The following is a 26,776-nucleotide window of genomic DNA, read 5'->3' as shown; positions in this document are numbered from 1 at the left end:
GCCAAAGAGTCCCTGTAGTCCCCGCTTCAGCTCTGGTGACCCAGAGAGAAGCTCTGCCTATAAACTAGGCGCCCGGCAAGTGTTCTGAAGACATAGCGTCCTCTGTCCAGAGGGAAGTATGCCCAGGTCTAAGGTAGACCCATACTGGTCTGTCCAACACCGGAAACCACGTCCCCAGCAAGCCTTCCTAGGTGCTTGAGGGGGAAAGAAGCTGACATACAGGGAGAGAGGGAGGAGGTGAAAGGAGCTTACTGTGACTCCGAGAAAGCTTGACACCTCAGCCTTTACTCCTAGCTCACCAAAATGATGGGGGGATGGCAATAGGTTTTACAGGGCTCTAATTAGTCTGGAAGGAATTCACTAGGCTCAAGCAAACTTTGAAGTCAAGAGTGTAAAAGTTTATTGTTATAAGCAGATATATGTATGTGTATATATATAAGCACGTAGGGGGTCTTAGGGAACCTGCAAACAAAGAAAACATAGGTATAGTTTTTAAGGAGTCAAGGCAGTAAATCAGGTGCCAATTATGCTAACTAGGTGAGTAAGGGTGGGATTAGGGAGGAGTTAAGGAGTGGTCAGTGCTTAAAGAAACATGCATTTTTAATGTCAACTTCGAAGGTGTATTGCCCATAAATCACTGGGAAATAGCCCAAGGGGGGGCTACCTGGAGGTGTGGTTTTTGGCTTGAAACATCACTAAGTCAGCTAGCAGTCAAGTCTGACTGAGAAGTGCCTAGTCTGCCACCCATCAGTGTCATGTTTGACAAGATGGATTTTGGGAACCAAGGCTAACAGAGACTCAGTATGTGTATAATTGGCTAAGGAGTTAACCTATAGATAGTGCATTGAAGGATTCATAGGTGCAGCTGGCCATTATACTAAGGGGAGATAACATTTGCCTAAGTTAAAAAGTTTATAAATGGTTTAGTGAAGGATTCATAAGTGTAGCTTGTTATTATTCCAAGCAGAGATAAACAGTTCATGAGCTGGGCAGAGTGCTGGCAGGGGGGAGGGGCAGAGTTAATGCTCTGAGGCTGGGAAGGGGGAATTTTTTTTAACAGATTTTACAGACTGCTTTTACAAACTGATGTTAGAAACTGATATTACAAATTAAGTTTACAAATTGATACTACAGACATAGATCCCAAGCACCCCATCAGGTGGGGGTAGCCTCCTTTAAAAAATGCCTGAATCTTTAAAACAAAACAAAACAAGAAATTAAGTCACAGAGACATTATTTGACTTGCCTAGAGTGACACAGCTAGGAAGTGGCAGGGCTGTGATTGGAACACAGGTCATCTGGCTCTGAAAGAGGCATTCTGTCCACGACAAACTGTAATGGGAATGCAAATTTAAAGATCTTCCCTGCCCCTAGGCTAAAGTGCACCTGAAACTTGGGGGGTGGGAGGCTTGTTTTTCAGTAAATACTTTTTGATTGGCCAGTGGGTCAATAAGGTTGTTACATTCTCTGAGCCAGGAGAAGGCTATATAAGCCCTGATGTGTAGCTTTGTTTTGGGGGCTCACTTTGAGAAGTGTTCTGTGATTTGATCTGTATTCTGGGAAGCCGTTGTCCAGGGCCCGCCCCCCCCCCCTTTGAAAAACCCAGATGCCGATTTGGTATGGATGTAATGGTTGGACAGTTTGGAAATCTGTCTACTTGATCTGTTTCTGTCTTGATAATTCTGCCTGTATGCTTTGAAGTTCGGGGTGCTGACCTCTTGCCCCTGAACAAGGTAAACGATATATGTCTGACTGATTAAAGTAAGCTTGTTAACCCATTTTGAGTTGCTTTCCTTTAACAAAGCAAATCCAAGAACCTGTGTTGGCAGACACCCTGGGGAAGCCTGGGTGCTTGCTGTTACACAAACTCTCTCATCTATGCCCTCCAGATCTGCTTTAATGAGTTGGTATGGTGTTTACTTTTGCACATGTTTTCTCCCAATAGCATATAAGGCTGCCCCATTGCCTAGCCCTCACCTCCAATTCTCTCTTCCATAATCTAAACGCAACTGTTACCTTGATCTCTTTTTTTTTTTGGAGGGGGGAAGGCAGGACAATTGGGATTAAGTGACTTGCCCAAGGTCACATGGCTAGTTTTTGTGTTAAGTGTCTGAGGCTGGATTTGAACTCAGGTTCTCCTGACTCCAGGGCTGGTGCTCTATTCACTTTGCCACCTAGACATCCCCTTTGACCTCTTTCTTATCTGTCATGTTTTTAGTCCCCTCTTCATTCTGGGAACCCTTTTCAGGATGTATTTTAATTAGTCGAAGGTCCTCTTGCTTACCCAGAGATAAGCATAATATTCCAAAAGAAATTGGAACCTACCTGTAGAATTCTGCCTTTATCCTTATCATGCTTCATTTTATTACAGACCACCCGTTATTTCTGGATGCTGATTTTGACTATTCCTTCTGGCTTCATGTCATTATAAAATTGATAATTATGCTATTTTTATCATTAATTTAAGTCACTAATGAAAATGTTAAGTAGAAGGCATCTGAGGACAGAGCCTTGTAGTATGTCTACATACTCAATACCAATCCATTAATCAACTTTCTTTGGGCATAGACATTTATCCAGCAATATAATTATTGCTTCTTCATTGTGAGGGTTAGGCATGGCTTCTCTAGTCTAGGAGTAATAAAAAGCCTAAGCCATATGGGGTCCTGGTTTCTCAGACTTAGTAGCAGGTGCCTCAGACTGGGTCGCCATGCCCTGATGACTGACTGACCAGATGGAGATATTATGGGCACATCCTGAGAAGCCCTTATAAAATCGCAACATGTCTTTTCTGTGTTAGGGCCAAGTAAATTTACTCCTTTGTTTAACATTCACTGCCTTGCAAATGCCTCATTTTGACCCAACATCTAACCTGAACTAAGAGGTTGCTGGCTTTAAAGCTGCACCTAGATACAACACATTCTAGCTTAGAGTGAAGTAACCCCCATTCAGGGAATAGACCTCTTTAAGAAGTGAGTCAAGGGATGGCCTCTTTAATTAGAAAAAAGGAAAAAAATCAAACTGGGAAGGGAAGACCCTCGGGGTTGTTGTTCCAAAGACATTGACATTCCGTTGAAATTCACTATAAGCCAGGAGGGCCCAAAATAGAGCCATTAAGAGGAGCCTGGGCAGGGACCTATTGTGGTCCAATCTATGAACTTCAGAGTGAACTGGGTTTAAGATTTTGTGAAGAAAGAAAGAAAAGAAAGGAGGAAGGAAGAAAGGAAGCAAGGGAGGGAGGCAGGGAGGAAGGAAGGCAGGAAGGCATCTAGCCTGGGTCATCTGATGAATATCTGGTCACTGGACCCAGAAAGCTTTGGAGGAGAAAGTGAGGCTGGTGACCTTGCACTGCCCTCCCTCTTCTCTTATGCCATGGTCCTCTTTGAAAACAAAGGACAAACACAAACATGTACAACAACACAACTTGAATCCTGGTCTTTCTGATTCCACTCTGTATTTTACACCATACTGCCTCTGTTACAGAGTAGCTAGGTGGTGAAGTGTATGGAATGCTGGGCCTGAAGTCAGGATGACTACAATTCAAATCCAGCCTCAGACACTGTGTGATTCTGGGAAAGTCACAACTCTGCCTCAGTTTCCTCATCTGTAAAATGAGCTGGAGAAGGAAATGGCAAAACACTCCAGTATCTCTGCCAAGAAAACCCAAAATGGGGTCAGAGAGTCAGACACAACTGAAACAACTGAACAACAACAAAGCTTCTATTAGGGCCCTATTATGCCTGTCAAAAGAGGGAATGAGTAGTCACTCATATCCCCTCTTAATATGGGAGTGACCAAAAGGTCCCTTTCCAAAGGGCTTACTTTTCACAGAAGAAGTACCTTAAATCATAGATTGCCTGGATGGCACAATGTGAACAAAGATAATCTCAGTAGCCTTCTGGTTGGTCTTCCTGACTGAAGTCTCTCTCCTGGCCACTTCCCACCCACCCAATTCTCCCACTCTACTATCTTCCACTCAGCTGTGAAGCTGATCTATAGTGCAAGTCTGACCACATAAAACCTCTCTTTCTCTCCCTCCCTCACCCCACTGCACTGAAGAAATTCCAATGGTTCTCTTTTACCTCCAGTATGAAGTACAACCCTTCCTAACCTGATACCTTCCCACCTTTCCAGTTTTCTTGTAAGAAATAAAGCATACTTTACTTCTTTCTACATACAACGCAATGTAGTAGCACCATCTGCCTTGATGTTCTTCTCACACAAGAATCAACCTCTCAAATTTGTGAATTTTCACTTGCTGTTTCCATGCCTAGAATTATGTTCCTTTTTATCCTTGTGTTCTGGCTTCTTTGGGTTCTTCTTGGGATCTCTTTTAGGAGGAGACTGGTGAATTCTTTCTATAACTATTTCACCTTCTGATTCTAGGACTTCAGGACAGTTTTCTTTGACAATCTCTTGGAGGATGTTGTCCAGGCTTCTTTTTCCATCATGGCTTTCCTGTAGACCAATAATTCTTAAGTTATCTCTCCTGGATCTGTTCTCCAGGTCAGTTGTTTTCCCAGTGAGATATTTTACACGTTCTTCCAATTTTTCAATCGTCATGTTTTGTTTGATTGACTCTTGGTGCATCATAGAGTCCTGAGCTTTTATTTGACTGATTCTAATTTTTAGTGGATTATTCTCTTTGGTTAGTTTTTGAAGGTCCTTTTTTGGGAGATATTTCCTCCAATTAGTTCACTAATTTTACTTTTTAAGTATTTGTTTTCTTCAGTTGAGACTTTTTTCTAATTTGGTCACTGTAGATTTATCTTCTACCTCCCTAATTTGGCTTTTAAAATCTTTCTTGAGCTCCTCCAAGAATGCTTTTTGGGCTTGAGACCAGTTCATGTTTCCATCTGTAGTCTCAGGTGTGGACACAGAGTCCATGGTGTCTCCTGAAAGTGATTCTTCTCTTTGATAATAATAGGATTCTGTTGTCTTTGGTCTTGCCTTTGCAAGTTACTTCTGGTCCATTGTAATTGCCTATTTCCTGTCCTTTAAAGTGTATTTCTGCTCCTGGAGTACAGAGGGCTCTGACTCAAGCTTCTCAGTCTGGGAGGTAGGTGCCTGGTTGTTGGCTTTGTGTGCTGTAGCCTCTGGGCATCTAGATTGAGGCCAAGGCCAGGATTCTCAGTATTTCCCCTGAGTTACCCTGAGGCTCACAGAGTAATCTGTGCGGGAGGGGTGATCTGGCCTCTTCAGATTTCTGCCTCTATGCCCCTGGGCTACAGCTCAGGCAGGCTTTTGCTGGTCAGGTGAGGTGGGGCTTATTGTGACCCCTCCTGCTCTTCTCTTCAGACTCCTTACTGCTTCAGTTACACCCTTTCTCCATGACTCCTAAGCCTGAGGCTATTTCTGCTATTTCAAGATTTTACTCTGGGTGGGACATTTATCTCTGAGTTTTGGAGAGGAGGAATCAGAGCAGCCAGAGTTTACTCTGCCATCCTGGCCCCTGGAAAATCAGGCAGGTGATTTTTAAACTAGCAGGCTGTGGGCTGATAGTCCCAGGAGAAGCTGCTGTCTCTGCTTGGGGCCCTGAGCTTTCTCTTACCCAGCTCTGACAGATCCTCCAGTCCTGTGGTGAGACACTGGTGAGAAGGCTGTGAATCGCCCTTGGGGTGGGTGAGTGCTGGCTGGGACTCCTCTCTCAGCTGTAGTCTGCTCTCTAGTCCAAGCTGCTGCAGCTCCCATGTGCTCTTCGCTCCCCCTGCCCGGACCCACATGGGCACTTGTAAGGGTTATGGGATTTAAAGATCTTCCATGCCCCATTGGACTTGCTGACAAAGCAGGAAGGGGCGGAGCAAGAGGAAGTGGAAGCCAAGCTGGAGTTCCTGCGGTGGCGGCGATGGCGGCGGCAGCAGCAGAGGCAGCGGCAGCTCGAAGCCCTTTTTGAGTTAGCCAGAATTTCTGCTAAGGACTCCTGCTGAGGACTGCCAGGGGCCGGAGCTGCTGGGAGCGCGCTTCCGGGACCCTGGGTAGTTGCTGTGAGTGGGGAAAGGAGGACCTTTGCCTGAGGTAGCCTGTTCTGTTTTAAAGGCTTGAAAATGTGGGTGCTTTCTACTTTATCTACCTGTGCCAATGTCATAACTACTCTGATGGCTTTCACTTTCTGGTTTTGGGACTCAGCCTTTTGGTATCTTAATAAATTTTCTAGTTTATTCCCCCATATGGCAAGCATGATGTATTTTGTGATGGATAATTATATCAGCATATCTGTAATCTCCATAGGCATTGTGAATAGGGCATTGCTGATACATTTGGCGACCAGGATGGGATCACAAAATGTCAGGCCTCTATTTGGAAGCAGTGGGGCTTTAGAGGGAGAAATGGCTATTCCAGGATGGGAGGATTTGCCTTATTCCTCTCTAGCCAGAGAATGGGCTAAAAGCACAGGGCCCTGTGAAAACTGGGAACCAAGGCTAAAAGAGGGAGAACCTGGAGATTTGGAAAGATGTTTGAAAGCAATACCCATAGAACCAGGCAAAGAACTGGCAGGAGTGTTAGTCCCTACAACCACAAGATGGAATAATCCTGTCTGGCCAGTAAGAAAATCAGATGGGACATAGAGAATGACTGTGGATTATAGACAGTTGAATAAGGTGACTCCTTCTTTGTATGCTGCTGTTCCAGATACCATCACCTTAATAGAAAGGATCCAGAAATATGATGGGACTTGGTATGCAGTTATTGACTTGGCAAATGCCTTCTTCACCATCCCAATAGACCCTAAACAATGGGACCACTTCGCTCTCACTTGGCAGGGTAGACAATATACTTTTACTAGCTTGCCACAAGGGTACATACATAGCCCCACTATTTGTCACAGGATTGTGGCTGAACAGTTGGATGAATTAAAGCTACCTGGTGTACAGCTTACCCACTACATTGATGATATCATGATACAGGGAAAAGATGCGAAAGTAGTGGAAAGGAGTTTGACCCTTCTAATTGAGCATGTGAAAAGTAAAGGGTGGGAAATTAACCCTGCAAAGGTTCAGGGACCAGCTCAGAATGTGAAGTTTTGGGGTATACAATGGAACAAGGGGCTAAGGGAGATTCTTCATCAAGCCCGACAAAAGATTCAGGATTTTCCTACCCCTACCAATAAGAAGGAGGCCCAAAAGTTCATAGGATTGTTTGGATACTGGAGGCACCACATTCCACATTTGGGACAGATTTTAAAACCTTTATATAGAGTCACACGGAAGAAATATGAATTCGATTGGGGACTTGAGCAGAGTAAAGCTTTTGAAGAAGCCAAGGCTGCCATACAATTGGCCCTAGATTTGTGGCCCATGCAAAATGGTCCAGTAGAATTGCAAGTGACTGTACAAGATGATTATGCAAACTGGAGCTTATGGCAAAAACAACAAAGCCGAAATGTACCTTTGGGATTTTGGTGTAGGAAACTCCCTTCATCTGGAGTCCAGTATACACCTTTTGAAAAGCAGTTGTTAGCTGCATATTGGGCTTTGGTGGAGACTGAACAACTGACTGTGGACCATGAAGTGATATTAAGACCTGGAATCCCAATTATGACCTGGGTAATGAGTACCTCAGCTTCTCACAGAATTGGACATGCCCAAGAGGCTAGTATAATCAAATGGAAGTGGTATATTCAAAATAGAGCGAAAACAGGCAAAAGCGGAGTCTCTGCTCTGCATGAATCTATAGCAAACATAGAAATTGAGAGGAATGACACACCCCCTGAGCCAAAGCAACAGTTGGTACAGTCCACTGTAAAATGGAATGAGGGATATGATGTATTAACTGAGGAACAAAAGAGACATGCATGGTTTACTGATGGGACAGCAAAATATTTGGGGCAAAAAAGACATTGGAAAGCAGTGGCCTATAACCCATGCACTAGAAGGACTTTGGAAAGTACTGGGATAGGTGCAAGTAGCCAATATGCTGAACTTATGGCAGTATATCAAGCCATCAAAATAGAACAAGGAGGACAGTGTCATATATTCACTGATTCATGGGCGGTAGCTAATGGGTTAGCTACATGGATGCCCATGTGGAAAAATGAAAATTGGGAAATTCATGGTAAACAAGTCTGGGGCAAAGAATTATGGGAAGATATCTGGAACATGTCTTTGGTCACTGACTTGTCAGTTTTTCATGTAGATGCTCACGTGGCCCCCACCACACCAGAACATGAGTACAATGCTCATGCTGATCGACTGGCAAAGATTGCTACTGAACATATTGTCCCTACTTTGACAACAACTGATGATCCGGTATTAGCAAAATGGGTCCACCAAACAGCAGGCCATTTGGGGGTCCAGGCCACACACCAGTGGGCACAAGATCGAGGTATTCGTATCTCTCATTCACTGTTAAAACAGATAGCAGAAGAATGTCATATATGTCAATTGGAAAAGAAGCAAACTGTTCCTCGGGTAGTAACTGGAGAGATAGCAAGAGGAAAAGTCCCAGCCCAAATCTGGCAAATAGATTATATTGGTCCACTACCACTGGATAAAGGATGCAGATTTATATGTACTTGTGTTGACACCTCTTCAGGTGTACTAGTAGCTTGTCCTTATAAGAATGCAACCCAGAAAAACACTTGTAAAACTAGATCTCATAAGTCTATATTATGGAACCCCAATGCAGATTCAAAGTGACAATGGGTCACATTTCAAAGGCAATGAAATGAAGAAGTATTGTATACTAAACAATATAGAATGGATATATCATATTCCATATTATCCAGAAGCTTCTGGGTTAATTGAAAGAATGAATGGATTACTGAAAGAACAGTTGAGGAAGTTAAGTTCCAATAATTCATATCAACATTGGAAGGATAATTTGTTCATGGCTTTGCGTAATTTGAATAATAGACCATTGGGAGGAAGTACACCTCTAGCCAGAATGATGACCCCCAATCTGCAAATTAGAAAACAACAAACACAGAAGATCCCAAATATTGAGTATTGGACCTTGAGGCCAGATGTCCCAGCACCGTACCCAGGACCACCTGGTTCGGTGGGGTATGATTTACATTGTTTAGAGGACTTTTGGTTGGACAGAAAAGAAATAAGAAAAATCTCCACTGGGATATGCATAAGAATCCCTAAAAATCACTTTGGACAGATTTTACCCAAATCAGGATTAGCAGCTCAAGGAATACATGTATTGGCTGGAGTAATAGATTCTAATTATCAAGGAAAAATTGTTGTAACATTCCAGAATTTAGGTGAAGGGCCCATACAGATTCACAAGAATGATAGGATAGTTCAAGTGATTATCGTTCCTTGTAAAACAATGCCACTTGTAAAAACTGACCCTCCTTCCAAAATAACTGTCACAGGAACTGAAGGATTTGGTTCTACTGATAGAATAAAACCAGGAGCTAAAGTATGGGTAAAACAGAAGCCAGATGATGTTCCAAAGGCTGCAGAGATTATAGCATATGGGAGGGATAACACTGTAACTATTGTTTATTCTGGAGAAGATGTTTACAAAATTGTACCCTTACGTCATTTATTCTACCATGAGTGAGGCTAAAATAGTCTGGTTATTGTCTCTTTTCTGCTTCTTGATTTTTTTGTCTCTTCACCTTGTTTGTTAGATTTGTTTCCACAGGCTTGGTACCCTCCATCTGTAGATGCCTGATAGCTTAAGCTGGATGTCACCCCCTGTCTGCAACTGTGATGTGTCACCCTTGGACCTGGCATCAAGCATATTAAGAACTGACCTCTCAAATGGGACCCCTTAGGACAGGGACAGCTCTACATCCGATTTCAGCAGCAAGTAGCCATAGAAGAAGAGATCTTCACCCCTTACCACAAGATTTTGGGGCCCCATTTGTTCGGGGTGGGGGGAATGATGGGGAACTTGTGCTCAAGCCCCACCCTAAAATATGGTTTTCTGTGTTTATTGTGTGCTATTCTTGTTATATTGTTGTGAAATTTTGTTGACACCAGTTATTCCTACTGTATTTTTGCCAAGTAAGGGACATGAAAGATCTTGGGGCCGAATGTAAGGGTTATGGGATTTAAAGATCTTCCATGCCCCGTTGGACTTGCTGACGTAGCAGGAAGGGGCGGAGCAAGAGGAAGCGGAAGCCAAGCTGGAGTTCCAGCGGTGGCTGGTGGTGGTGGCGACGGCGGCGGCAGCAGCAGAGGCAGTGGCAGCATGAAGCCCTTTTTGAGTCAGCCAGAATGTCTGCTAAGGACTCCTGCTGAGGACTGCCAGGGGCCAGAGCTGCTGGGAGCGTGCTTCCGGGACCCTGGGTAGTTGCTGTGAGTGCGGAGAGGAGGACCTTTGCCTGAGGTAGCCTGTTCTGTTTTAAAGGCTTGAAAATGTGGGTGCTTTCTACTTTATCTACTTGTGCCAATGTCATAACTACTCTGATGGCTTTCACTTTCTGGTTTTGGGACTCAGTCTTTTGGTATCTTAATAAATTTTCTAGTTTATTCCCCCATATGGCAAGCATGATGTATTTTGTGATGGATAATTATATTAGCATATCTGTAATTTCCATAGGCATTGTGAATATGGCATTGCTGATACAGCACTTTCCTGGGCTGGATTCCACCACACTCTGTCTCCCAGTGGATTCTGACACTCCAAAATCCGTTCAGATTCACTTTTTAAAGTTTAGTGACGGGATTCACAGAGGAGCTTAGAAAAGTTACTGCTTCTTGGCTCCACCCCTCCCTTTGTCTGTTTTCTATAATTACCATAGGGATTTGGGAGTTTTTCATCGGGGATCCACATAACTTCCCTGGCTGCTGCCCCAGACCAAGGATGACTGATATCTTGGCAGTGATTCACCATACTGCCCCAAATGTAAGTAACCCAAGTTGATTAAACTACTACCTATAATCAATTTATTGCTCCCTGGTCTCTTCCTTGGGTATCAAAAGAGCAAAACACTGTGATGGGGGAGGTACAGTTTCCTGCAATCAGGGAAATCCTGGACCTTACAATACTCCAGTTCATTCTCCACTCAGCCCACAATATAATTTTCATAAAGTACAGGGCTGACCATGTCACCTTCCTTCACCCTCCCTTACCAAACTCACTCAACAATAAACTATAGTGGCTCCCTATTTATTACCTCCAGGATCAAATAGAAAATCCTTTGGTGTTCAAAGATCTTAATAATCTGCCTCCCCTTTCCAGTCTTCCTAAATCTTAAAGTCCTTGTCTTTTTCCACCATTTCCAGCACACTATTTGGTTCATTGGCATGAGCCTCCTTGCTGTTTCAGGTAGTCTAGTAATTTTTTAATTCTTTCTCCTGGATCTATTTTCCAGGTAAGTGGTTTTTCCAATGAGATATTTCACTTGTCTTCAATTTTTTAAAATTCTTTTGGTTCTATTTTATAATTTATTGATTTCTCATGACGTCATTAGCTTCCATTTGCTCCATTCTAATTTTCAATGAACTATTTTCTTCAGCGAGCTTTTGGATCTAATTTTCTATTTGACAAATTCTGTTTTTTAAGGCATTTTTCTCCTCAATGGTTTTTTGGGCCTCTTTTGCCATTTGGGTTAGTCTATTTCTTAAGACATTATTTTCTTCAGTATTTTGGGGGTCTCCTTTAGCAAGCTGTGGGTTCATTTTCCATGATTTTTTGTATCACTCTCATCTCTCTTCCCAATTTTTCTTCCACTTCTCTTACTTCATTTTCAAAATGCTTTTTGAGGTCTCCCATGGCCTGAGACCAATTCATATTTTTCTTGGAGGCTTTTGATGTAGGACCTTTGACCTTGTCTTCTTCTGGTTGTATGTTTTGATCTTCTTTGTTACCAAAGTAAGATTCTGTAGTCTGAGTTTTTTTATGCTGTTTGCTCATTTCCCCAGTCAAACACATGACTTTCCAACTCTTTGTCAAGATAGGACTCTGCTTCCAGTGGGGGTGTGGGTGGGTGTGGGTGTACTGTCCAAGGCTTCCGGTGTTTCTTATCAGCTGCTTTATAGCCACTGTCTTTTGGCCCAGATCTCTGGAAGCAGCCACCACCTCTGCCACCCTGGGGCTGGACTCAAGCTGAATGGCACTCCTCATTCACCCACGTCCCACAGAGTTTTCCCACTGACCTTCTATACTATCTTTGACATTTCTGGGTTGGGAAGCCTGGAAACCACCAGAGCTGCCAGTGATTCAGTCCCCTGACACCTGCTGTAGTCCTGTTCTGTGCTGGCATGGCCCACATTGACTGTGCTCCACTTCCAGCCAGGTGCAATATACCCTTCTGTGATAGTAATGGAATATAAGGATCCCCCTGTATTGGTTTGGTTTTCAAATTGATTGTGTTAAAACCCAGAGCTTGTTAATCCCACCTGTGGGATGGACTTGTTGATGTGAAAAGAGTCCTGAACTGGGAGGAGCTGATGATGTAGATTTTGAGAGACATAAGAGAGAGGCAGAAGAACTTTTTGGAAGCAGCACCCTCATGGAGGCAGAGAGAGACTGAGAGGATTGCTGAGGGCCACTTTGAATTGCCCTGGACTTTTGAGACCTGCCCCCGGAGCTGCCAAGGACTGAGGAGACATGGCTGTTTTGCTAGTACTTTGTCTGTCTGTTTTGATGTTGTTTTGCCAGATTTGTCCACTGGTGAAAGACAGTCCTGTTGTTGAAGAAGTTTTGGAACTTGGCTGTTGGTTAAGAGCTCCTGAGACTGTCCTGCAGACAGAGTGTGAATACTGTCCACTGGTGAAGGACAGTGCTGTTGTTGCAGGGGTCTGGGAACCTTTCTGTTGGTTCAGAAGCCCTGAAGAAGGATTTTCTTGTTGTATGTTTACAGAAATCCTGGGAGAGGGTTTTGCTAATGTTTTCAGGGGTTCTAGGACTGTTCTGCAGACAGAGGATGAATTAATGAAGAGACTGGCAATGTATCTTGTGGCCTTGCTAAGCCTTGTCTCCCCAGGAACTAAGATTGCTGAGAACTTGCCTCGTGTCAAGATGAAGAAAAGACCTCCATTTGGGTATTAAGTGCTGTGTTTAAACTTGATGTAACTCTGGGGTAGATTCAATTGTGATCCAGGGGTGGGGAACTTTTGACCTTTTTGTGTTCTATGGTTGAACAAATGAATGTACTTTACTTAGATTGGAAACTAATCTCCATTTGAGAAGAGGGGCTTTGTGGTGGACTAAATGAAGATACAGCCTAGGGGTGGAGAAGTATTTAGAACAGAGACTTTGTAATTGATTGAATGAATGGAAGGTCCTGGGGTGGGGTAGTACTTGGAGATTATTTAATCACATTTAGTAAATGCTGTATTTTGAATGATGTCATGTTTTGATCTTCTCTGTTCTTGGTTTGTCATTGAATAAAATGGAGAGCATCTATGCTGGTATTCTGAACCTTGGGAAGTTGCCTTTCCTTGGCATTACATTACACCTTCCTATTGAGCTTCCACGTTGTCTTAAACTGGAGATCTGTTTCACTGTCATTTTGGGGGTTCTGTAGCTCTAGAATTTATTTGGAGTAATTTTTATAAGGATTTGGAGAGGTTTGGGGGAGAATTCAAGCAAGTCCTTGCTCTTACTCTGTCATCTTGACTCTGCCTACTGTTTAGTGAACAAGAAACTCCATCTTTCACATCTGCCCATTTTCTCTGGTTGTCCTCCATGCCTACCATCCTCTGCCTCCTCATCTCTCCCTCTAGGCTTCTCTGACTGGAGGTAGAGGAGTCACATTTGAGTTCCAGGATCATTACTTAATACAATGATTATAGCAGTAGCTTTCAAGTACATCTTAGATTTGTATACTGCGAGGCTTTGTGCATTTTCTGTGTTGTGTGTGTGTGTTTTCATAGCTATTAACACTGGTAAATTATCAGTCCAATGGCATTCTGTTAAAAAAAATTGGCAAAAGCTTTTTTCTTTTCAAAAATTATAGGCATACATATATAGAAACATGTGAGTTTATTAAATTTTTTTATTGAAATTAAGAATTCTAGTTCATAATTTGGAAATAATAATAATATGGATATTACCCTTTACCATAAGTTCCAGTTAGCCAAGTAATTCCCACAGAATGCTTTTCTTACATTTTGATTAACTCTTTTATCGATAGCCAACTTATGGTTGAAATTCAAACATGATTTCGCAAATAGAGTGGAATCTCAATTGGGGGACTCCCCACTAAATTGAGTGTTAGTATATCCGATATGTGAGCTCTTCTGAATCTGTTTCTCACCAGTTCAAAAATTATTCATTAAATTGAAAACTTTTTCAGCTTTGGCTAAAAGAATGTCATAGGAATGAGTTTTGTTTTTTATCGCATTATACAAGTTGCAGTGAGTGGAACATTGTTTCAATCTACTTTTTTATTTACAAATATGCAGAAAATCATTTAAATTAGTTTCCTGTTTTACAATTCATTTAAATTTTTCCTTTCCCCTACTATCTATCTATAATGAAGTAAGTTCTTCATAAGGCCAATTAGAGGATTCTAGTGAATCAAAATAGCTAAAAATGATTTCATCATTCCTTGTGTCTGAGAAAAGATGGAAGTTCATCTGTTGAATTATATTCTCTAGCAACATATTCCTAGGAAGAACATCAATGTACTGTTTTATTGAATGGGATATATTAACACATCTCATTTTAATTGACATGAGATTCATGCTTTCCAGTTGTAATCCTTAAATTTTCCAAAGTGTATATGATACACTGATTTTTTTCTCTCTCTGAACATTAGCTAATGGTGACTCCAAGGAAACCGAATTTAATGAAAGATTTTCAAGAACATAAATCATTAAAGTAACACTTTCCAAGAAATTAATGTTGGTTAATCTCAAGTCCAGAATGAGGAAATCCTGAGTTAAAATGTGTCCTCAGATATTTACAAGTTTGTGAAACTGGGTAAATCCCTTAACCGTTAGCCTCATTTTCCTCATCTGTAACATGAGCTGGACAATAATATGGCAAACCACTTCCCTGTCTTTGCCAAGAAAACTCCAAATGCGGTCATAAAGCATTGAAAATGACTGAAACAACAATCTCAGTAAGAAACGTGATTGGAAAACAAGCAAAAATTCATATGTAATACTGGATAAGTCTAGCACACAGTAGTAGCATCTCCTAGAGAAGAAACCACTCATTCATTTCTGTCCCTGTACTGGACACATTATAATTATGTCAGAGCCAAGTTCTTCAGCTACAACTTTTAGTTTGTTTTCTTTTTTTAAAAATTAGAGCAATGATAGAGAGAATGGGGAGAGTGCCAAATGAGGAATTTAGGACTATCTTCTAACAGCTTCCTAGCTAGTCCAAACACTCTTCCCAGCAGTGGAGACTGGCCCAACATGAACAAGATGCAGCAAAGTCCACCTCCTACTGGTGTTCTTGGTCAGTCATATGTCATGTCTGACCCTCCTTGGCCCATTAAGGGGTCACTCACAGCAAAGAGGCTGGGATGGTTTGCCATGACCTTCTCCAGTTCATTTGTCAGAGGAGGAAACTAAGGCAAGCAAAATTAAGTAATGTAAGAAGGAAGGAAAAACAACAACTTTGAAAACTTCCTGAAAATTTAGTAATCAGTTTTTGGAAGGCTTTGGAAGCAGAGTCCAACTGGTAGGACTGTTTCAACCACACTTTGGCACTTATTTCATAAACTTTCTTCACGGTTGAAATCCACTATTTTCTTGTTTTTCCCCACTTCTTTTTTTTTTAAGCAATTGGGGTTAAGTAACTTGCTCAAGGTTACACGGCCAGGTGTTTCTGGGTGGGTGCTGAGTATCTGAGCCCAGATTTGATCCCCAGGTCATCCCGACACTGGAGCCGGTGCTCTTACTCGCTGTGCTACCTGGCCACCCCCCCCCCTTTTCTTCTTGTGACTGTGGAATGAATGTTACCCAGGGCCAGGCACTGCAGAGTGAAGCCTGCTCCATTTTCTGTCCTCTGCTATTATAACTTAACCTTTATCATATCATTTCTGACAAGACTGAGAGTGTAAAAGATAACCTCAGTGGTGACAATCTAGTCTGAATTTCTATTATAACTGCAAGAATTCATTACGTACATCATTTCATAAGTACAGGATTTCATTTGGCTCCATTCTACCTTTCCAAACACCAAGTGATTTTTCACAAGTGAAAAGTCCAGTAAAAAGAGGATTTAAAAGGGAGAAAATGTAATACTAGGGTTTGGCCACGCGATGGCAGATTAAAACTGTAATGTCTGAACTGGCCACAAGGCGGCAGCCGTTGTAATGGAAGATTCAATGAAGTGCAGCATTCTTACTGGACACCAGATGTCATTGAAAGACCATGTTACCTAAGTCAAAATCAATTAATTGTTCAAAACACTTTTCTTAAGTACCTGCTGTATTCCAGGGGCTGCTCTAGGGGATGGGGACACAGACACAAGCATGAGGCATTCCCTGGCATGAAAAACATACACATAAACGTCTATACTGAACACCAAGGGAAGTGGTGTGGGGTCTGATAATTAGAGGGACCATATTAGACCAAATTAGGCATTTAGTGCCTGATCTGGGCCAGACTCTGTGCTCAGAGCTGGGGGTGGGAAAATAGGGAGAAAAGACTTCCATGCCTTGGCTAGCTCTCAATCTAAAGAGAGGCAGGGCATGAGAATTGAGAGGGTTTGGGAGAAGCTTCAACGCAAAGATGAGTTGCAGATTGCAGCTTTATAAAACCATAGGAGACAGTAGTGAGAAGTCAGGAGGAAAATCATTCCAGGCTTGTTGGACAGGGATAGAAAATGACTAGAGTCAAGGGACGGAGTATGTTGGTCATGGAACAGCAAGGAGGCCATTGTCACATGGTCAAACAATAAGTGGAAGGGAGTAAAGGGTAAGAAGATAGGAAAGATGGGAGGTGGCTAGGTTATAAAGGGCACTGAAGGCCAAACAGAGGATTTTGTATTTAATACTTGAGGTGATACGAAGACATTGCAGTTTACTGAGTAGGGGGATTACAAGGTCAGGTCCATGTTTTAGGAAAACCATTTTCGTGACTGGATGGAGGATGGAGTGGAGTGAGGGGAGACTTTGGGAAAGGGAGACACAAGGAAAGCTATTGCACTAAAAGACCAGTGCATGTATGAGGTGATGAAAGTTTGCATCAGAGGGGTGGCTCTGTTAGAGGAGAAAAGGGGCAGAGTGTAGAGACTTGGGAAGAGTGGCAGCAAAAGACTTTGGATACAGATTTAATATTTGGAGTCAGGCTGTAAGTAGTCAGTGATAACATCCAGTAATACAGTACTGAGGGGTGATGGTGGAGTCTACAGTAATATAGATGAGAGGAGGAGATTTAGGAGGACAGAGGAGTTTGGTTTTAGACAAGAGTGAGTTGAACATCTCTACTGGAAATCCCATCCCAAATTCCTGAAAGACTGCTGAAAGTGCAAAGTAAGTAGAAGTGAAGGTAAGGAGACACACTGGGGCAAGATAGGATTTAAAAATCCCCAGGACAGAGGTGCTTATTAAATCAATGGAAGTTGATAAGATCGACAGGGGAAACAGTATAAAGGGAGAAGAGAAGAGGGTCAAAGTTAGAACTGTGTGTGACACCAAGAGTTAGAGGGCATGATCTGGATGAAGATGAAAAGGAGAATGGGAAGGAGAAACCAGGAAAATAGGAGAACCAGCAGACATCGCTGTCTCTAGGGAGAGAATAAAACCTAGAGAACAAAGAATATCAAAGGGGAAAGGGTGATCAGCAGTGGCAAAGGCTGCAGAGAGGTTGAGAAGAAGGAGGGCTGAGAAGAGATCCCTGGATCTGACAACCAAGAGATCACTGGTAACCTTGAAGACATTAGTATTGGTTAATGAAAAGTTTGGAAGGCAAACTATAAGGGGATTGGAGAGAGTAACAAGCAAGTGGAATCACCTAATGTAGAAAGCCTTTTCAAGGAGTTCAACCACAAAAGACAGAAGAGATACAGGCTGATAGTGGGGATGAAAGAAACAAGGGATTTTTTTTTGAGGATGGGGAAGAAATGAGTATGTTTGTAGACAGTGGGGAATGAGCCAGTAGACAGGGGCAGATTGAAAATACGTGAAAGAATGAGGATGATAGAGGAAGCAATATGCTGGAGGAGACAAGGTGGAATAGGATTGCTTGAGCAGATAGAGAACATGGCCTCATTAATGTGTAAGGACACCTCGTCAAGCGAAATAGTGGTGAAAGAGGAGACATTGGCAGAAGGCATATACTTCTTGTGAAATGAGGGAGAGGAGGGAAAAAGGTGCTCCAGGTCAATGGCCTCCATTTCTTTCTGTAATAGATGAGGCAAGATTCTCAGTTGAGAGCTGGGGGGGCCTTAAGGAGTTTGAAAAGGCAAGAAAAAGTTTGGAAGTGCCCCTGTGGAGAGTGGGGATAGTGGGTTGAGTAAAAAAGGAATAGTAGGATTTCCAAGCAGCAGTGAGGGTTCAGTTGCAACTGTGTAACATCAGTTTGTAGTGGGTACAGCAGGAATGGTTTTGGGATGTTCTCCACCTTCATTTAGCAGTATAATTGGAAGAGGGAAAGTGGGAAACGGAAGGAGAGATTCAGTCTGAGCCTAGGGAAAACATCATTAGTGAAATGATAAAAAGACTAGGGATAGGAGAGAAGAGAACAGAGTAGAAGTGAAGGGGGTCCCCAAGGGAGCAAGATGGTGATAAAGGGTCTAATGCAGGAGAGATGGTCTCGGGGAAAACTGAGAGGCAGAGGAATTGGAGGGCCCATTATACATGAAGAAAAAAGTTTGGTAAAGGAAGTCAAAGGGAGAAGGAGCAACACAAGAGAAGAAGAGGATTTTGGAATTGTTGAACATGAACTTGAGGTAGTATATTTGAGGAAGAGGGCTCCAATTGTCCATGTGAAAGAAGATGCAAATACTTGAGTCAGCGTGTCAATTTAGTATTTACTAAACATATTCCATACGTTAGGCACTCTGCTAAGCACTGGAAATATTAATAAAAGTTGAAATAAAGACAGTCCCTACCTCAAGGATTTAACTTTATAATGGGAGAAAAAGCCACAAAAATGTTTTGAGTTGGGGTTGGCATGGTAGCAAATTCTATCATAATGTTGCTTGAAGAAGAATGATACTTGGCTAGCCTGGGTCCTGGGAGGAAATGTCTAATCAGTTGGAGAGGCTTTAGCAGTGGAGGGTACTTCAACACAGTGAATTCAAGCCCTACAGTCAAGCTTCAAGATAAAAAGCTAGAGCAAGCAAGAGGAAATTCAGAGGAGGAGAAGTAGAAATAGGTGGGGAATTAAAGTTATGTTTTACTAATGATGAGACCTGGAAACTGCTTATATATAGGGACTGAAATACAGTGAGGACTGTAAAGTCAATGTATATCCTCAAACAATTATTAGGTACCTACTATTTTCCAGATAATATCCTAAGGGTTTATACTAACAATCCCCCCCCAAAAAAGAGATAAAATGAATGAAAACAATTCCTTCCCTCAATGAGCTTACAGTTTAATCAGGGAAGAAAACACAGAAAAGGAAATTGAAATGGGGGTTAAAGGCATGAAGGAAAAGTCAAAGAAGTTCCAAAGTACAGCAGTATGTACCTAAATGTGATGTCTTTTCTTAGACATCTCCTTAAATGGAGATTCTGAAGCTCACGGATCTGCTCACCAATCAAGGTGGAAAGGAAGGTAGTGAAGAAGTATGAGTACCTTTACTATCATTAGATAGAGAGATGGATGGAGATGAACAGTTACTAAGTGGCTTCTAAGGGCCAAGTACTGAACTGATGGCTGAATCTAAAAATACAAGCAAGCAGGAAAATCTCTGCCTGCAATAAGATTACATTATAGAAGAGAAAAACGTAACATGAAGAGGAAATGGAAATGGTGGGGCAGGGCATGGTTTAAAGTCTGTAGTCCTTACCCCACTGAGAAGAATAAAAATTTAAAATCCCACAATTAAACAAAGCAAATATAAGCAAAAAGGGAGACTCTGAAAATTATAGAAGAAAGAGATAAATTGGGGAAAAAAACATAAACAATAAATGAAACCTAAAGTTGTTTCTTTGAAAAGACAAAAATATAATAAAGCACTAAATAATTAGATTTTTATAAGGAGGGTAGAAGTTCAAATAAACAAAATGAAAAACGAGCAACCTGACATTACAAGAAAATGAGTAGAAAAAAGAATTATTACAACATTAAATACACAGTTCTACAATAACACAACTGAGAACACAAAAGAAAAAGAGGAATAAATTAAAGAATATCAAATACCCAAACCATCAGAAGGGCAATCCAAAATCTTAAATAATCCAATTTCATAAAACACAATAGATGCAGCTATAAAGGAAGTTTTATAAATGTAGTTCCTATTAAGGAACCTCCAAAGGGTGGGGGGAAACTCCTGGTCTTGATGTATTCATAGGAGAATACTACAAAGTTTTTAAAGAACAATTAGTACCAAAGCTTCACAAGCCATTCTCCAAAATAAAGAAAGAAAATCCCCCACCCGAATTCTTTTATGAGACAAATATATTCTTAATGTGAAAGCTTTGGAAAAATAAAACATATATATATTTTTAAAAAGATAGGGGCAGCTAGGTGGTGCAGTGAAGAGAGAACTGGCCCTGGAGTCAGGAGAACCTGAGTTCAAATCCGGCCTCAGACACTTGAAACTTAACTAGCTGTGTGACCTTGGGCAAGTCACTTAACCCCAGTTGCCTTGCCTTTCCCCACCCCCACAAAAAGGAAAGCTATAAGCTAACAGCATTAATGAATATGGACTCAAAAAACAGAAACAATGCTCTGCAAACATGCTACAGCAATTTAACCAAGAAATTGTTATAACTAAGAGGAATTTATACCAGGGATGCAAAGATAGTCCAATGTTAGGAAAAAAATCAACATAATTATCATGTTTAAGTTGAAATACTCCAAACCAAATGATTATCTCAATAAATGAAGAAAAAAATGACAAATTTTAACAACTGATTTGCTAAAAACCCTGTAACATATAGACACAGCAGGGCATTTTAAAATATCATAAAAAGCATCTAACTAAAAACATAAAACAAGTATCATATACGATGGGGATAAACTATAAACTTTCTAAAGAATTCAGTTTTAAAATAAGGATGCCCACTCTTCCCTGTATCATTTGATAGACTTCTAGAAATGCTAAAAACAACATTAAGATGAGGAAAAGAAAACAAAGGTATAAAGAAAGGTGAAGGGAAGATAAAAGTATACCTATTGATGCTGATATGATGATGTACTTGAAAAATCTTAGGAAAACAGCAAAGATACTAATCAACATAAAAAATTGAAGGTTAGAAAATTAACTCTCAAAAATGAATTATACCTGTCAATAATAAAAAAAAAATCCAAAACGTTATAATAGAAAAGGAAATGCCATTGCAAATAACTTCAAAACACATACAATCTAAAGAACAATCAATCAGAGAAAACAAATATTTGCATGGATTCAGTTATAAGGGGCTCCCTAAAGACATAAAGAAAAAACAAAATAGCAAGATGCATATTCACTGATCATGGCTAGGCCATTCCAACAAAATAAACATTACAATATTAGCAAAGCTAATTTAAACATTTTGAGCTATACCAATAAGTTTGCCAAAATGATGCCTTATAGAACTTGATAAACAATAACAAAAGTAATTTAGAGAAGCAAAAGTTCTCAAATATGAAATGACATAATGAAAAGAAATAAGGATGAAAGGGGAATAAACTGCTGGGAAAACTAATACCTTCAAATGGAAACAAGATCCTTTTATTAATGATCATATTATACAATGGTTAGAAGAGAAAAGATCATATACTTATCACACCTGTAAGTATGAGATGATATCTTAACCACACAAGAAATAAAGGCAATTATTTTTAAAAATGAAATAGAAAACTTTCATTACATGAAACTGAAAAGCTTCTGGAGAAATAAAATCAATGTACTTCGGATAAGAAGAGTAGTGATTGAAAAGGAAGGGAAACAATCTTTTTTTTGGTAAAAATTCCCTAATATGGATTTGGTATTCAAGATATAGAAATGACATACATATGTGTATAATACATATGATTAATAGCCATTCCACAAAGGATAAATGGTCAAAAAAATGAGCAAATAGTTGTTAAAAGAATTATTTCAGAGTGTTCACAAACACATGAAAGAATGCTCTAAATCACTAATAATAAGAGAAAGGTAGATTGAAGCAACTCTGAGGATTTATCTCATACTCTGCAAATTAGGAAAGATGGTAAAGAAAGGCAGCAGTCAATGTTGCAAGGATTGGTACAGCAAAGGGATGGTATAAGAATTTTGGAAAGTAATTTGGAATAATGAAAATTAAGGGATTAAAATATCCATACCACTTCAACCAGAAATTCCATTACTGGATATACACCCTACCCCAACCCCAAAAAAGTCTTTGATCAGTAGAGATCCCAATATACACCAAAATACTATACTTCTTGAAGTAGCAAAGAATTAGAAACAAAGCAGGTGCCCATTGATTGGAGAATGCTTAAATAAACTGTGGTACTTGAATGGAATGGAATGGAATTGTGATGTAAGAATCATATATATAATGATTACAAAGAAACATGGAAAGATCTATATGAACTGATGCAGAGTGAAGTAATAAGAGCCAAGAAAACAATATAAACAATGACTACAACAATGTAAATGAAGAAAAAAAACAATCACAAACAAAAATTGAGTGAATGTTATAGAAATATAAACATCAAGCTTGACTCAAAAAAAAAACATGTAAGAGGATGCCTTTAACACTTACAACCATTGCACATTATACAACTATTTACACTTTTCCAATGTGATGATGAGCTGTATTATTTTTTTTCTTTAAAAAAATACTGTTTCATATAGGAGATGGATATCTAGGTAAAGAAAGGGATGGACACGAGGGATAAGTGTGAGGATATATAAACATAAGGCACCAATAAACACCTATTTTAAAATTTGTCTCATTAGATTCTCTCTATGACCTCTTAAGATGACAAGGTCAAAAATGCATAGGTCACCTAGATATAAAGAGAGATTTTACAAGAAAATCAGAACAACACAGAACATATTCCTTATCAGGCTTAAGGACAGGTGAACAGTTTATGAATGAAAAAGAGAAAGGGAGCAAAGTTAGATGCAAAATGGATCATTTCAAATATATTAAATTGAAAGGGTTTATATACATAAAGCAAATATAACCAAAAATCAGAAGCAAAGCAGAAAATAGGGTGTGAGACTTACAGACAGTTTATCAGATAGAGTCTCTCAGGAACTGTCATATCCATAACAATATGAATCTTTCCCCAATTGATAAAAGGTAAAAGAATATGAACAGGTAGTTTTCTGATGAAGAAATCAAAACAGTTTGAAGTCATATGAAAACATGCTCTAAATAACTACTGATTAAAGAAATGCAAATTAAAACAACCTCAAGAAATTATTTTACAACTACCAGATTGACTAAAATATTAAAAGGGGAAAGTAAAAAATGTTAGAGGAGATGTGGAAAAATTGGTGGAATTGTGAACTGATGCAACCATTTTCAAGAGCTATCTGGAATTATGCCCAAAGAGTTATTAAACTGCCTTTGACCCAGCAATAACCCTACTTGTTCTATTTCCAAAGATAATTACAGAACAAGGAAAAGAACCTACACATTCGAAAATGATTATAGCAGCTCTCTTTGAAGTGGCAAAGAATTGGAAATTGCAGTGATGCCCATCTATTGGGGAATGGCTGAACAAGTTATGGTACATGATTATGATAGAATAGTATTGTGCTATAAGAAATGATGAGCTCAATGATTTTACTAAAAAAAGTATGGAAGGAGGGGAAGATTTCATGACCAAACAAGAATTAGAAAGCATTATAAAATGCAGAATGGATAACTTTGATTACATGAAACTGAAAAGCTTCTGTACAAACAAAGCCAATGTAACCAAGATTAAGAGGGAAGTGGGAAATTGGGAAAGAATTTTTATAACCAATGTCTCTGATAAAGACATCATTTCTAAAATATACAGAGAAATGAGTCAAATCTATAAGAATACAAGTCATTCCCCAATTGATAAATGGTCAAAGGATATGAACAGGCAGTTCTCAGAGGAAGACATTAAAGATATCTATAAGCATATGAAAAAATGCTCTAAATCACTATTGATTAGAGAAATGCAAATCAAAACAATTATGAGGTACCACATCTCACTGGTCAGATTGCCTAAGATGACAAAATAGGAAAATGATAAATGCTGGAGAGGATGTGGAAAAATTGGAACACTAATACATTGCTGGTAGAGTTGTGAACTGATCCAACCATTATGGAGAGCAATCTGGAACTATGCCCAAAGAGCTATAAGTAATTTCATACCCTTTGACCCAGCAATACCACTTCTCGGGTTGTATCCCAAAGAGATCATAGAAGTGGGAGGAAGACCCATATGTACAAAAATATTCATAGTAGCTCTTTTTGTGGTGGCAAAGAATTGGAAATCAGGGGGATGCCCATCAACTGGGGAATGGCTGAACAAGGTGTGGTACATGAATGTAATGAAATACTATTGTGCCATAAGAAATGAAGAGCAGATGGACTTCATATTTACCTGGAGAGGCTTATACGATCTGAAGCTGAGTGAGAAGAGCAGAACTAGGAAAAATTTGTACACAAGTGCAGATAAAACGTATGTGTGATGGCCAACTTTGATAGACCGGACTCTTCTCAGAAATGCAGGGCTATAAGTAAACTCCAAAAGGCTCATGATGGACAGAGATTTCTACATTCAGAGAAAGAACCAGAAAGAACAGAGTTTGAATGCAGATTGAAGCAAATTACCTGCTCTCTTTCGGTTTGGTTTCCTCTTTCCCATTGCTCATTCCATCCAATACAATCCTTCTTTATAACCTGACCAATGTCTAATGTGAAAGTATCTACAGATCCTATACCTGATTGTATTCTGCCATGAGGTGGGGGGGGGAAGGGGAGGGAGGGAGAGAAAATTTGAAACTCAAAGAACTGAGGAACTGAATCTTGTAAACTCAAAGGAAACGAACAAATTAATAAAGACAAAAAAATGCATGGAAGGACTTGCACAAAATAATGAAGAGTAAAATGAGTGGAACCAAGAGAATATTGAAAATTGTAACAGGAATATTGTTTTAAGAATGACCTTGAACAAATAAGTTATTTTGATTACTATAAATACCCAAATTAACTATAAAGGACATATGAAGCAAAACGCTATCTGCATCCAGAGAAAGAACTGACAAATAGAAGTACATATAGAAAAATTTTACATACATATACTTATTTGTGTCTATTGGGAGCCACCTCTAGGATGGGGAAGAGGGGAGAAAAGGAAGGGAAAAGAAATTTACATGATAATTTTGTTGTGTATTTGAAAGGAAGTGCAAGTTGTGCAGAGTAAATTTGCAATTTCATGTGCAGTCAACTTGTTATTGTACTATGCTATGGAAATGTTTTGTTTTATTCCATAAATTAAAAATAAAATTTAATAATGAAAAAAATTTAAAGGATTGTAGGGTTCAGTGGGGATGGGGAATCATCAAATGTATTAGAATGTAAAGAGTTTGTTTTTGTTTAGATTCTTATAATTTCTCATTCATGTTTACCTTTATATTTTTCTCTTTGATCCAGTCTCTGTATTTCAAAGTTTCTGCACAGTTCTGGACTTGACATAAGGAATTTTGGGGAGTTCTCTATTACATTAATAGTCTATTCCCCACCTCCTACCTCCAAACCCCTTGTATATTTATATACAGTTTTGCTGACTAAGTTTCTTGGTTGCAAGTAGATAGATAGATGATAGATAGATAGATAGATAGATAGATAGATAGATAGATAGATAGATATACACACATATATAAACAAAATATGTGTATATATACATTGTCTTCTCAAATATAATACTTTACATTCCCTACTCTTTTATAATAGTGACTATTAAATATTGTTTAATTCTGATTGACTTCTTGATATTTTTATTCTTTCTTGCTGCCAGCTTGTAATGTAATGCCAAGCAAAGGCAACTTCCCAAGGTTCAGAATACCAGCATAGGTGCTCTCCATTTTATTCAGTGACAAACCAAGAACAGAGAAGATCAAAACATGACATCATTCCAAATACAGCATTTACTAAGTGTGATTAAATAATCTCCAAGTACTACCCCACCCCAGGACCTTCCAATCATTCAATCAATTACAAAGTCTCTGTTCTAAATACTTCTCCACCCCTAGGCTATACCTTAATTAAGTCCACCACAAAGCCCCTCTTCTCAAATGGAGATTAGTTTCCAAACATAAGGTCAAAAGTTCCCCACCCCTGGATCACAATTGAATCTACCCCAGAGTTACATCAAGTTTAAGCACAGCACTTAATACCCAAATGGAGGTCTTTTCTTCATCTTGACACTAGGCAAGTTCTCAGCAATCTTAGTTCCTGGGGAGACAAGGCTTAGCAAGGCCATAAGATACATTGCCAGTCCCTTCATGAATTTATCCTCTGTCTGTAGAACAGTCCTAGAACCCCTGAACACATTAGCAAAGCCCTCTCCCAGGATTTCTGTAAACATACAACAAGAAAATCCTTCTTCAGGGCTTCTGAACCAACAGAAAGGCTCCCAGACCCCTGCAACAACAGCACTGTCCTTCACCAGTGGACAGTATTCACTCTGTCTGCAGGACAGTCTCCAGACCCCTGCAACAACAGCACTGTCCCTCACCAGTGGACAGTATTCACTCTCTGTCTGCAGGACAGTCTCAGGGCTTCTTAGCGAACAGCCAGGTTCCAGGACTTCTTCAACAAAAGGACTGTCTTTCAC

At 40.0% G+C, this 26,776-nt stretch overlaps 1 protein-coding gene across 4 annotated transcripts in view; it reads left to right on the top strand.

The window, feature by feature from the left end:
• The window catches only part of LOC138176573 (PDZ and LIM domain protein 4-like), a 148,706-nt gene that overhangs the window by 596 nt on the left and 121,334 nt on the right, over positions 1–26,776 (top strand). The window contains exons 2-3 of one of the 4 annotated variants that reach the window (XR_011172341.1): positions 10,703–10,806; positions 11,962–13,577. The exons of 2 other annotated variants lie outside the window; for them this stretch is intronic. The gene's annotated coding sequence lies outside the window, so the exon portion shown is untranslated. Of the gene's footprint in view, positions 1–9,583; positions 10,807–11,961; positions 13,578–26,776 lie in introns of those variants that run through there. One more of the 4 variants, XR_011172342.1, reaches the window with a different exon arrangement.

This window comes from Petaurus breviceps, unplaced genomic scaffold (genome assembly GCF_028583685.1).
Source record: "Petaurus breviceps papuanus isolate PSGF00001 unplaced genomic scaffold, PetGlider_PUasm1.0 89984, whole genome shotgun sequence".
In the NCBI taxonomy this organism is placed as follows: domain Eukaryota; kingdom Metazoa; phylum Chordata; class Mammalia; order Diprotodontia; family Petauridae; genus Petaurus; species Petaurus breviceps.
This window is presented reverse-complemented; position numbering and strand designations above follow the sequence as displayed.